General features: G+C 25.0%; 1 protein-coding gene across 2 annotated transcripts in view; it reads right to left on the bottom strand.

Annotated features, from left to right (window-relative positions):
* LOC113560708 (neuropeptide CCHamide-1 receptor-like) overlaps positions 1-13,837 on the bottom strand; it is a 143,785-nt gene that overhangs the window by 23,213 nt on the left and 106,735 nt on the right. The window contains exon 5 of one of the 2 annotated variants that reach the window (XM_026966744.1): positions 12,834-13,154. The exons of the other annotated variant lie outside the window; for it this stretch is intronic. The gene's annotated coding sequence lies outside the window, so the exon portion shown is untranslated. Of the gene's footprint in view, positions 1-12,833; positions 13,155-13,837 lie in introns of those variants that run through there. 2 annotated transcript variants of the gene reach the window in all.

Here is a 13,837-nt window from a genome sequence, read left to right as displayed (position 1 = left end):
ATAGTATTATTACAATGGAGCCACAGGTAAAAACTATTATATAGGAAATTAATACTAGAGTACACGCTTTACGGCCCCAAAAAGACCGGGCTTTTAGAATTTTGTTCATTGCTTCAAAAATACGAAATATTAATCTAATCTAACTTAGGCATCTTCTAATTAAGTGATAAAATAAAATTAGATACAACTCCCAATTGTATACAATTTGATGCCCTTACTAGAAAATGATTCAAAGTTCATTATTTATTAAAACAATTGTCTAAAAGACTGTGTGCATGGTATACTGTGATATAATCGTATATGTAATTACATTTATATGAGATATTAATTTGTTTATATTAAGTATCAATAAAAGCATTTGAAAATTTTTATTTATTTAAAAGTAATAAAATAATAATTATTTTAATTTACCGAGTTTTAATTAATATATTTCAACACACGGTTAAAAAAAACCGTGTGCGTAGAATCTCGTGAATATTTTTAATGCCTGTAATCTAGGGTTAATAGCGTATGAATGAGACTTATAGAATTAAATTATACTCTATTGATTTTAACGATTCAAGAAATATTTAGATGATTAATCAAACCTCGATTATATTATTATTAAGGTGGCTTACTAGATATTTATAATAATAAAATCAAGTGCCAATCTTGGTTTATCTATTATCGGGTAACGATGGGTGTAATATAGCTGATTTAATACAAAAATAATTTTTAAAACTTAAGAAAAAACCAATGTTTCCATTAAAATATTTATAAAAAAAAATTAACTCCTTTTTAACATTCATGTAAAACTATTAACAATTAACATACCTATTGTTTAGATATATGATCAAGTGTAGTTCATTATTATTTAAATTAGAACCATTAACTTTATTTGATTTTATTATTTTCAAAACGTTTTGATAAATACTTAATTACTAAATCTCAATGGAAATTAGAAAAACAATAGGTTATTATTTTTTTTTTTTTTGATAACGTGTTGTTAAAATAATTGAGTGAATTCATGACAAAAATAATTAATCATTATATTATTATTTAATCAAGATCACACGGCGTTATGGATAGTCATTTTAGGTACACCACCGCTGTCATACAGTCTATTTTCTCAGAATTTTAAAATAATTAACACTGATATATTGATATTAATATTATAATTGTAGAAGACGTATAATCAAGATTGATTATTATGTATTGTACAAAACTATAGTTTAATTCATTATAGGTGAATGGGTATGAGAAAATCACCTATGGTTTTATAATATGTTTGGTGAAAACATCGTATATTATGTAAGACATACAGATACTGGTGTGTTATAAAAGTATGTACAATTCACATTCCATTAATGGTAATTTATATTTTTCTTGAGATATCCAATGGTGAGAGACATCCGTGAAAGGTAAAATTATAAAGAATGGTAGCATCTGAGGAAATTATTGTTTGTTTTGCTGTTTCATTAGCTCTTTCGTTTCCCAAGATTTTATTTTGACTCGTGATCTATATAAAGGTAATAGAATATTCAGAATTTGTTAGGCTATGAAATTGATTTTTCTGGAAATCTGTGAGAAAATATTATAATATATTTTAAACCTCTTTTAATAAAAGATAATCAATCATTTGTTGAAGAAAGCATATTATAACTAACGAATCTTGTTATTAAATAATTTTTTTTCTATCATTATTTAAATATTTAAAAACTTTACTTATACATACTAAGAATATTCATTGATACATAATATATACATTATACACATAGGATAAATAAATGTTTATACTTTTACTTCATATTTAGGTACTAATCAAATAATTTTAGTTTACAATTTTAACACATTTATTATATTTACAAATAAATCTATTATTTTACGTGCTTATCATGTTATAATATACATTAACTGATATATATATATATATTTCTTTGGTGATTTTTTTCAAATTTAATTTTTTAGAACCTTGTCAAAAGGGAAACCCTGTTAACATGGTCCCAAGCGATTCCGTCTTATCGAGGTTTTACTGTATATATAGGTTATTTCAATATGTAATTTATTATTGATAATATTTACTATGTAATTATGATTAATGTTAAGGGTATAAATAATAATATATCTAGTAGAACGAATTTTGGACGTCTTATAATAATTACTGAACAAGGAAACGTCTTAGTGTAATCATTTATTTTATATTTCTCGGAAAACTTTTTAAGGAATGCCAAAATCTTAGAGCTGTAAAAAGATTTATTTATTTAAACAGTAAGCTTGTTTGTACACTTTCGATTAAAAACTATGTCCGTATTGAAACATATAGATATACTATATTTTTAACCTAGTACATACTACGACGAGTATATCCCTTTATAGTAAGAATTTAAAATTTAAGAAAGTTTCTTTGTTTTTTTAAATTTCACAAAAGTCGAAATAAACCTTTTTGACAAGCAAACAAGCATTTTAAAAATGTGGAAATCGAATGGCTTAAGCTAAATAATTTCCCACGATGAAATGTTTTCAACGGAAGAAAATCTTCACCAAAACTTGATTAACCCAGCTCTTATCATACTCATATTTGTACAGTGCCTGCATTTATTGTATATATTTAATTTATAGATTGTCAAATAAAAAAAAAAACTCGTTAACTTCTGTTGTATTACTGAATTTGTAATTTATATCAATAAAAAGAAAATAATAATAATACAATAAATGAAATGTTTTCTATAAAAATTAATTCCACTTACCGTACATCGATAATAGTAAAATAAATTATTGTAGTTAATAACAATAAAGATATCGTAAGATATAGGTAATATAATAAATAATAATAAAGGCTGACAGTCCGTCTTCGCTCGGAATCGTTTTTGGTGTGCAACGATTTATCATTGAATTCAAATATAATACAAATATTGCAGTGGTTTTTTCTATGACAAGATATGATATTTTTCTATACAGAAGAATGGTTATCTATTTTCCCTCTTTTTTCCTTTTCAGCTAGAAGATATTTCGTTGACTAACAATGGACGAACCTAACTAATCTCGTTCGTCAAATGCGTATGTGTAAAATAAGTATTGTAGTATTTGTTGTTAACGGCCTTTAAAAACGAGATTCTCTTAAGACATGCAGGTGACATCGGTTAGGGCTATAAAAGCATTTTACTGAAAAAAAAAACTAACAAATAAACATGCTCTTATAGACTTAAAGTTTCTCTAAGAATATTCCAAAAGATGCTTTAAAAGTATTGCAAAAATAATATGCAATGAAACTTGCTTTTCAGAATAAAATAAGGTGACATTAATATTATTACTACAAATAAAATCTACAGGTATATATAAAAAAAATGATTAAAATTAAATCTTTAGTTTAAAAATATGAGTGACAAAAATGAAACTTATACAAGTAATTAAACATGTTTTTTTCAATCTATCTGACTCCAATTATTAAAATATAAATTATTTATTTAAATTAGAATGTACAAAGAAAATGTGTAGTTAAATATTATAAAAAAATATATAAAACAGAATTTCATTTAGAAATAACGCTAAACAAAGTTTTATTGAATTTTAATCTTTCTAAAATGTAATAAAGTCACATAGCACTGTAATAATGGCCATTATGTCAATTTCTGTGTCGAATTCGGGATCTATGATAAAATTAATAATAATATCATATCGTCAAAGAAGGTAACAGTAGAATACATTTGCGCAAAGATAATGTTGACAATTGTACAAGTGTACATAGTAGAGCTACTTATTAGCTAAGTACCTACTTAATTCGTCGGGTTTCCTGTTATTCAATCTTAATTTATTATTAATTATTCAATGATGTATCAGTTTCACACGTCTAAAATTTTTATTACCTGCGATTTAATTTAATACCAAAAATTTACAAGTGTAATACTAGTCGTATTAAAATAACACTAAAATATTGAAATAAAAAAGTGAGTGTAAAACGTAAGTTCATATTATTATGATTACGGTAAAGTAATAGGTTCACAACACAATACTCACGAAATGAAATGATTTCACGAGATACACTTGGGTACCATAAAACCACTAAAACCGTTTCCGTGCACTTCGTTGAGCGTAAATACAAAATTAAAAAAAATTTTGATTTCTGACTTAACTTTTGTTTGTCTTATGTTTAGTTTTAGCGATAGAAACACAAATAAAAAAAAAAAACGTTACGTAAACTAACATGTAAATACATTATATATAGATCGAGAAGAGTTATTTCTATGGCTAAAACGTTCAACAATGTTTATTAAAATGTATTTACATTAACCGTATTTTTATGGATACACTGTACAAGACAAACAAAAAATAATAATAGTATTCGTTTTGACATATTATTTTAATGATATGAACAATAACATAAAATTGAAATTATGAGTAAAAATAATGCTGTTATAGCCTTATTCATAAAAAAAAAACTACAAATATACTTTATTATTACATTGTTTAGTAATATTTTTATATTCATAATTAATTGATGTTAATAATTCTTAACACAGATTCTAGAAGAGAGTAGATTCTCTATATTATTATTGGCACTTGCTTGGTAATAATAAACTATAGTCTGAATAATTGAAATAAAAAAAAAACTGTACCTGTAAATACCACTTGAGCAGTGACAAAAAATAAAATTGACGACATTCGACAGAAATGATCTTTTGTGCGTCAATTATTAACTATTTTTTGCGAATTAAATATGTATGTCCTAATTTTTTACAAAAAATTAATCGATTTCAACCAAAATACATTATTCACCCAGTACCTATACCCATGTTTCTCATATTACAATATTTCACACATCTTGCACGCAGGTGTAAGTACGAATGCGTGATCGTTGATTATGAATCGTCACAGTTAGTTGAGCACGCAGCGTAGTGAAGACGTCGTCTGTTTTTCACAATGTTGATAAATTGACAACGTGTGTCCTTGAGATGTATTTATACTGTTGTTGAGGACACAATGCAACGAGAAGTTACCGTGAACGTTAAGATTGAAATGAATAGTCTGTTTCAACAGACAGTTGAAGTTTACTCGAGGGCGGTGAGTGTATACGTGCGAGACAATTAATATCACTTCAATCGTTTCAAAACCCGAAATTATTTTTGTTTCAATATTGCAGGACTACGACGATGTTACAACGCCGATTTCAGTGTATTTTGTATAGGTACAAATGTACTTATAAATAAGTAAATACGAATTAAGTAAACAGAACAGATTTTATACAAAATGTGTCTTATGCATTTTTCAAAATATTATCTATATGATATGTATCGTAATTTACAACAAGTGATAAATATATTATATTAAATATTTTTTATTATTGTTATATCGAAATGTATAGTAAAATCCTAAGAAACATTAGCATATTATAGATAAATAGTTACCAATCGATTATAATTAGTTGTTTTTATTTTGTATTGTTATGTCGTGTTGTGAATATTATAATGTCATGAATGTTGTTGTTCTCTAGAGAATTTTAACTTTTTCAAGAAAAATACATGATACAAGATACATCTATATTTTATACCTCAAATTGAGATATCATACAAATTGTAGCTATAAACATTTGTGGTAATATATAAATAATATTTTGAACAGATTTTTTTGCGTTAGAAGTAAACAAATAGAATACAAAATATTATGTAAAATTTAAAGTAAAAAAAAAAAAAAAAAGGTCTATTCCAATCACTATTTTCCCTAAACATAATTTTATATAATATATAGTGTGTGATGTTAACTTAACGTTTCCTAGCGATTATTTATTCCTAAGATTTGTAGTAGAATTGGCGACATAATTAATTGATTTATTTTTTTGTTGATGTTCTTGGATATAACATATGACATTATTCAAAGAAAAGAAATAATGAAGTTTTATTAATTTACATACATAGATATATCTTTCCGTGTTTCTTTATGTTATAATCACTTGTATCAATGTTTGACAAGTAATTAGTTTAAGGAGATTTAGTGGAAGTTCGTAAAACTACTTTAAGTTTGTAAGAGTATAATATTATAATATATGGTTTCAAACTTATAACGAATTAAAATATAATGTATGGGGTTGGTATGATTAGATTTTACTTAGGACAAAATTGTGTAACAAATATACAATAAAATAACGAAATAAACGCATTAAGTCCGCGTGTGGTATGAAAGCATTTTAAATCGATTCGATTAGGTATGAATAATTCGAGTATCCAGTGACCGAGTATCCTGGTTAACACATTTAGCAATGCAATGAAATTTGTTTTTTGAAAAATTAATGTACCTAGCTAATGCTAATAATTTATTGTTATTTATTAAATGGAATGAAATGGCAATAGTAAATAGGAGATACTACATAAAATTATTATAATCTTAATGGAAATCGTCCAAAATATCTACATGATCAAATTACAGTATGCAATTTCAGTATGTAATAAATTATATTATATATTGTAGCATTGACAATAGTACTAATTATAACCCTTAGTTAGACATAGGTATTTAAATCTATGTTCCATATGTTTTTATATTTTGTTAATCGAAAATTGGCGACTATTTAACGAAACGTTAGTTGTAACTAAAGATTATTAAAAAATAAATTGACGTATCGTTTTAAAATACAAAACTATTTTCATTGTTTTTTACCGTTGCAATATTTGTTATTCTCATAGAACTTGACAGGGTGACAATACACGTTTTTTAAACTAATAACCATTTTATGGCGCTATCGTGATAATAAAATACCGTAAAGTTTTTGGCCTTGTTTTAACCCTTGTGGCTTGTAAGCGTTAAATTTGTCAACGAGATTTATAATTAACTCATTAGTGTGGAACTTGTGGGAGTTTACAACTATGTTAAAATAAACAAGTGGTTAATGGTGATAATTATAAAAAAGTTATTTTATATTTCATATTAAAAAGTGCCTACTTCATACACTATACTAGTAATAATAGACACGTAAGACATAAATAATGGACAATAATTAATATCATTTCCGAAATCCCCAAAAAGACATAAACAATCGTATATAAGTTATACATTCTATAATGGAAGTATAATATGACTGATAAACAAGTATATATAAAATATTATACTATGCATTTTTTTCTACTTATTTTAATGTTAATATTCAATAGATCAGACTAAAGTATTATAACTGAGTGATTCGATTTATTGAATAACACTTAATCGGAGTAGTAGACAAAGATTTTGTGGTGTATTTCCATATCAGTCCACTTCGCTCACTTAAACATTAAATACTTATAACTAATTAATCACTCATCGGAATTTCCATTTTTATGTATCTAAATACTCCAAAAAATATTCTGTTTCAGAAAAATGTGTTTCATATTTTTTAAAAAGTAAAAAAATAAAAAATATTTATATTTTTCTAAAAATGTTGTTTTATTTCGACAGGAAATTATGTAAAAAAATATTTTCATAGAACATTAATATATTTTAAATAATGAGTATCGTTTGATAAAAGAATCATTCTGTATATTTCCTAAATTACGTTTTATTTCTAACTCGGGACATAATAATAAATTATAATACTTATATTATACTAAGCGTTGTAATCAATTGAAACAATAAATCCAACTGTTTGCACCTATTTAACTTTTGACAATCAACGTCACTATACAGTGTTATTCGATATTTTAGTCGTCAGGACGAGGGTTTGTGCTTGATAATAATGTGTATAGACAAAATTATTTACAGATATTTAAGTAGATTGCGTCCCATAGCTTAGCACATATTTTTTTCGAGGAAATAAAATCTAACCGTAATATTATACCTAAAATGTATGTGCGGTAAAAATTAGTATGGAAGTTAAATACGTGTTCAGTGTGTGACAAATGTACAGCGTTATAATATTAAAGATTGTGTAGTTTAAATAAAATACAAAACTATGAGAATATAATAATATAATTGTATTAAATAATACAAATAACCATAACGACTTTTTATATAACATTACACCAAATTATGTTCCAATTAGTTCCATGCATTTTTATTTATAGTGCATTCAAAGATACTGAGTTGTACTTCATGGTTATGAAAAAGGCATAGAGCTATCTGCTTCTATATTATTTTAATTTAATTTTGTAATACTGTTTTTGGTGATAAGTGTTGTTATAAATTTCAAACTTAACCGAATTTTCAATAGTTAGTTAGAAAATAAAATTGAATGATTACAATATTAGGATATATTTCTTGTATTTTTTGTTATTTTTATGTTGACATAATATTTTTTTAAATTTCTGTCCGAGTTCAATATCAAAATACAATTTTAATATTTTGGATCAATTTGGGTTATAATAATAAATTGTATGTTTGGATTATTTCAAGTTTGCTAAATTAAAAGAAAACAGTTGTAAACAATAAAGATTTGAATTTTAACTATATATTTTCAATAGTTGAAATTATACCTATACGTTCAAATCAAGTTATTAATTGATACTGAACGTTTGCGTCACGTCCATCAACATTATGTTGAAAATAATAGTGATGTGTTTAAATGTTGAACATTTAATCGGAAATAATTGAATAATTGTTTACAATAATCGGTCAAATGATGAATGATTATTTGTTTATTACCTATATAGTATACGTCCAATGATAGACTATTTCTTCTGTTGACGTAATATAACACGATAGCGAATAACTATAAACATATTATAGATAGATGATAAATGCAAGCCCATATCAAAATACATCTACAGTTCTATATTTGCAAAAGGCATTAAAGTTAATCTATTGTTATGATAAATATCATATATATCATACTTACAATAAATAATAAATAAGTTTAACTTTGTTTTTTTTTCCGTTAAATAAAGCAAATAATATTAGTACAGGAAGAAAAATAAATGTGAAAGAAAATGAAGAAGGCTTATCTTGTTTTGGTATTATTTATACGTAATGCTTCAGTCACAACAGTTGCTGTCCTTGGAATACTTAATAACCCATAGAAAAAATTATACGAAAAACAGAAAATACATAAATACATAATAATATGATTATTATTAGGTGCTTAGAAGTATACCTACGTCTAACACATATGATATTAGCTTAGACCATATACTAGTATATGATCTAAGGATATTAGACATGATGATATTAAAGATACGTTTATGATATGAATAATATGCATGATGTGTAGGTATACAAAAAATACATAAATAAGCACGTGTTATCAATAATAATATCTAAAGGTCGAGTTACAATAGCATCATGAAATCGATTTCATGCCTTTTAAAAATATTATCTATGTACTAAATCTTTTGATTAAAGTATCTTTTATTATCGGAGAAATTGATTTTTCAAGGCATTTTCTCCACTTCTTGACGCCTAAACTTCATTGATATACTCTCAATTATTTTATTTATTTATTTTTATATTTAGTAAAAATAAGTGAAATTGTTTAATAGGTTCTCATAAAATATCGTTATTTATAAAATAGTTCTTATAGTACTAATATGTTAATATTATTGTTGATATTTAAAGCTAAAATATTATCAGGATTTAAAATATAATATGTGGTTATGCGTGCAATGTGTGTGTGTGTGTGTGTGTGTGTGCGTGTGTGTGTGCGTGAAAAAATAAATAAACAAATTAAAGTATTATTTTAATATAATATAATATTTGAGTATATACATGTAAAACAATTACATTTTTATTATCCACTAATTCCTAACTACTATACTCATTAACAAGCTTATTGTTATTATACTAAAACATTTACAGCAATTTTAACTTAAATTTCTTATTAATATTACACATTTCATAGTAAATATATTAAGTGGCTAATATAAGCTATTTATGTAGTATTTTATTAAAATTACTAAACTGTAAATTGTAAAAAATTATACATGATATAATTATAATAATGCTAATGATATGATGCTTGCAATAAATAATATAAAAACTTGTATACTTAGGATTAGGTTTTTACATTTTATTCTATGAGACCTACTAAGTATAATAAATTGAGCAAGGACTTTCACGCATTGGTAAATTTCTTCTGGCATATAAGTACATAATAAATCAAGTATTTGAATGATGAAGTGAATAAATATTTTTGACTATTTTTTAGTGTATATTTTGAATATTTCACACATTTAGATTTTATAGAATATTATTATGATTTAAATGATCTAAAACCGTGAGATGATTGCATTTGTTTCAAAAGACAGTTTTAAAACATATTTTAATTTCGGCTATAAATAAAAAGTGTAACTATTGTTGGAAGAATTTTTATTTAAATTTCAGAAGTTATGTTGTAAAAGTGTATACTTTTGAACACATAGGTTACCTATTTAACGATTTTATACAGCCTACAAAGTATAAAAGTCCTTGCTTTTATTATAAATAATAGTTAACCAAGCAAGCAAAGTATAGTTTGTTTATATTAAAACTCTATTATTCAAAAGAAGAATAAATAAAATGCAAAAAAAAATATTTTGTACAATATATTTTTGTTTTAAAAATAAATCAAACGTATTCGAATGATATCGTACATAAGATAAATTATAAATCACAAAACAATCCAGGAAATTTACATTAACTTTTTATATAACATAACACATATTACCAACAGTGAGACAATATATTAGGGTTTTAAAAATATACTTTATTTTTGTGAATTATGAAACGTCTACGTTTAGGAATTTGACAGGTATTTTATTCGTCGGTACTCCTTGTTTTATTATTATTATTTAATATATTTTAATGTCATTGTTTTTAATATCATATTTTTGTACGCATTTGAGTCAGGTAACCCTTTGCATAATAAATTAAAATACCCGAATCCATCACTCACAAATGATTATAATCAATGATTCTATACACGTATTGAGGTTTAGTAATAAAAGAGATTTGTTTTGAAATCACTGAGAGCTTAATTTTAGTTCATTTCTGTTAAGCTTTGCCTCACATAGGTTATGCATGATATTGCACAAATTGGTACAATGGCGCCTAATATCGAATGACAACACATATTAAATGCAACCATGTGTCAACGTGACAACGAATACCTATGGTAACTTGGTCAACGGATAGACGTAACATATTATGTTTTGAAATAATGTTCTTGTCTATGACCGGAGAAAAATTAATGGAATAACATTGAAACACGCACGTCAATAGCACGTTCTATAAAAGTGTTACAACTTGTTCGTCTTGAAATGCGTGAAATGTCTCTAAACTTGTATTATTATACATATATATTATAAATATACATGTTATTTACGATTCGAAAAACCCGTAGGGAAATTTGGATTGCAATAAGTGTCACTTACAGGGCTTGCCTAAAAATGATTCGTCAACATATGATTAAAATCATTCAAGCTACTCGTTTGCCATTATTCTATATTTTCTTTCGTGGAAATGCGTATACACGTCAAATGTTATGTTCTGTTATTAGCATCAAAATCTTTTAACGTATAGGATACCGAAATAAAATTATTTGCTTATCATAACTGTATACAGCGGTATAACGACTACAAAAACTATGTTAAATTATAAATGGTGCACGTTATAGAATTTGTCGAGTTTGAACACTAATCACATGACAATATTATGAAAATATTATTTTAAGTATAGAACTAGAGTAGGAGAATGAATTTTTTATGTGCATGTATGAAATAAAGTTATTGCAGTTGGAATTTTCTATATTAGATTTATTCTACATTAGACAATAATAGTTTATGGTATTCGGACCTATGTTTTGTTAAGCTTCGTAGGGGAAAACGATGATAATATTTTGTCGTAGACGTTATATATTTTTGTTTAACCACTGCTCACCCGTTGAGTTTTAAATAATTGTTTATAACCATAGAAAATAAAATACATATAAAAAATAATTGAGCACATACGTAACGCTATCGTAGGTAGCATAGTAATAAATATTCACAGCAAAATATATAGAAGCAACATTTTCACATAATTATACATGTATTTATTATACTTTAACAAATTTACAGCGTTATAATTTATAGGCACAGGGAACTGCAAACTGTTATTAATCAGTACAAAAAAGTACCCATTTTGTCTTCAGCTTCACATGAGTTCGAATTTCTAATTGTTCATATCTATTTATTTTTACCTTCAGTAAATTTATTTTTAAAATCTTAGAATTGTATAAATTAAAATGTTCATTAAATGAAATTAAAATTGTGAAAACCTAGACATTTAAGACAAATTTATTTTTATTTTGTTTTTTTTTTTTGTGTTTGATGTTCAACAGTACGATCGTTAAAATTTATAAAAAAAATAAAAAAGTACATGTTATAAATGAAAAAAAACAATGCGGTGTTACGCAATAGTTGTTGCATACACCCTAATGATCATTAACGCATTCCTTAAAAAACAGACTGTTTGCGATCCCCGTAATATTATTATACATATTATTTAGGAAGTGTGGTAGTGTTAATATATTTGCTACAAGATAAAATTAAATATATAGTTCTACATCGTGATAATAGTAAAATATATACAATATTAAAGCAGTAAAAATATTAAATATACAACCATTAAGTGCATACCATAATCATACAACAAATATAACAAATCTGGATAAATAGCGTTAGTACAACAAGCACAATACCCTATTTTTTTCTTTAATAATGAATTTATTCGAATTCTGATTTCAGGAATTTTTAAATAACTAATAAAAAAAAATAATTAAAAAATATAAAATGCATGATATGTTGGATGTATTATTTTATGAATTAGACAATCTTCACAAATTATAAAATGTTTATAGATTAACATATTACTATAATTTTCTAAATTATGTTATCTTTCATAATTATTTATTTATTATAATTTATTATCGAGAAGATTGGGACTTATTATTCTTAGTATACAAAGTTAAAACACTCAAAAAATAAAGTTATTCTTATTTTAACACTAATAAAAAAATTATTTTTCTGCTTTAAAAAGAGTCGGTATCCACCATTCATCACAGAACACTTTTTAAATGATATACAAAATTCAAAAATCGAATTCTTAAATTCATTTTTAAAGGATAAAACAGGTATGATTGTAATTGCTAAATATTTCTGTACAAAATATATATATATTCATCTCAGCATTTTCGGAATTGAAATGTTCTAATATACCCAGAATAATGACGTAGTTCCGTTGTTAAATGATAGTTGAGACAGTGTCTATTTGTAAAATACATAAAATCATATAAAACAATAATAATGTATGATTAAAATGCACTTATTAAAATAAAGGTTTAACAATAGAGATAATCATATAAGTCTGATGATTACGATAGTTTCCCGATCATACTCGCATAAAAAACCCAAAGTTATCACCGAAAATTAACGTTTGTAGAATAGACGTAAGAGTGTGCAATAACATGTAATTTAAATGGTAACGAGAAAATAAAAAGAATTAAACAATTTCTACAAACGTCATAACTGCTAATTTATGTAAATTTAAATTTTACACAAATACGCAGTGCTATATTTCTTGGGCGTAATAATATTTTTATATTTAAATAGTCATCACCATTACATTAAGCCGTCTGAATGGCTCATACATTTCGCGTGAGAATATACTCATTATAATAATACGGACCTGTACAACTGGACGGAAATGCTGTTATGGTAAATTTGAAGGAAAAAAATATCATTATAAAATAAATGAGTTTAATACGTTTATTATTTGGCTAACGGAATGAAAAATAAATAAATTCGTAGTTCTTCGAGAGCACTGTCTCTTTTTCAAAACGATACATGAATATTATCTTCTGCGTCGTTAGCTATTTCACTGAAGAAATTGAATTCAGATATTTTGCACTTTTATCACTATCATAATTCCGTTTTTTGACAGAATTTCA

Source organism: Rhopalosiphum maidis, chromosome 4 (assembly GCF_003676215.2).
Source record: "Rhopalosiphum maidis isolate BTI-1 chromosome 4, ASM367621v3, whole genome shotgun sequence".
Lineage (NCBI taxonomy): Eukaryota > Metazoa > Arthropoda > Insecta > Hemiptera > Aphididae > Rhopalosiphum > Rhopalosiphum maidis.
Note: the sequence above shows the minus strand (reverse complement) of the source record. Positions and strands in the feature narration are given on the sequence as shown.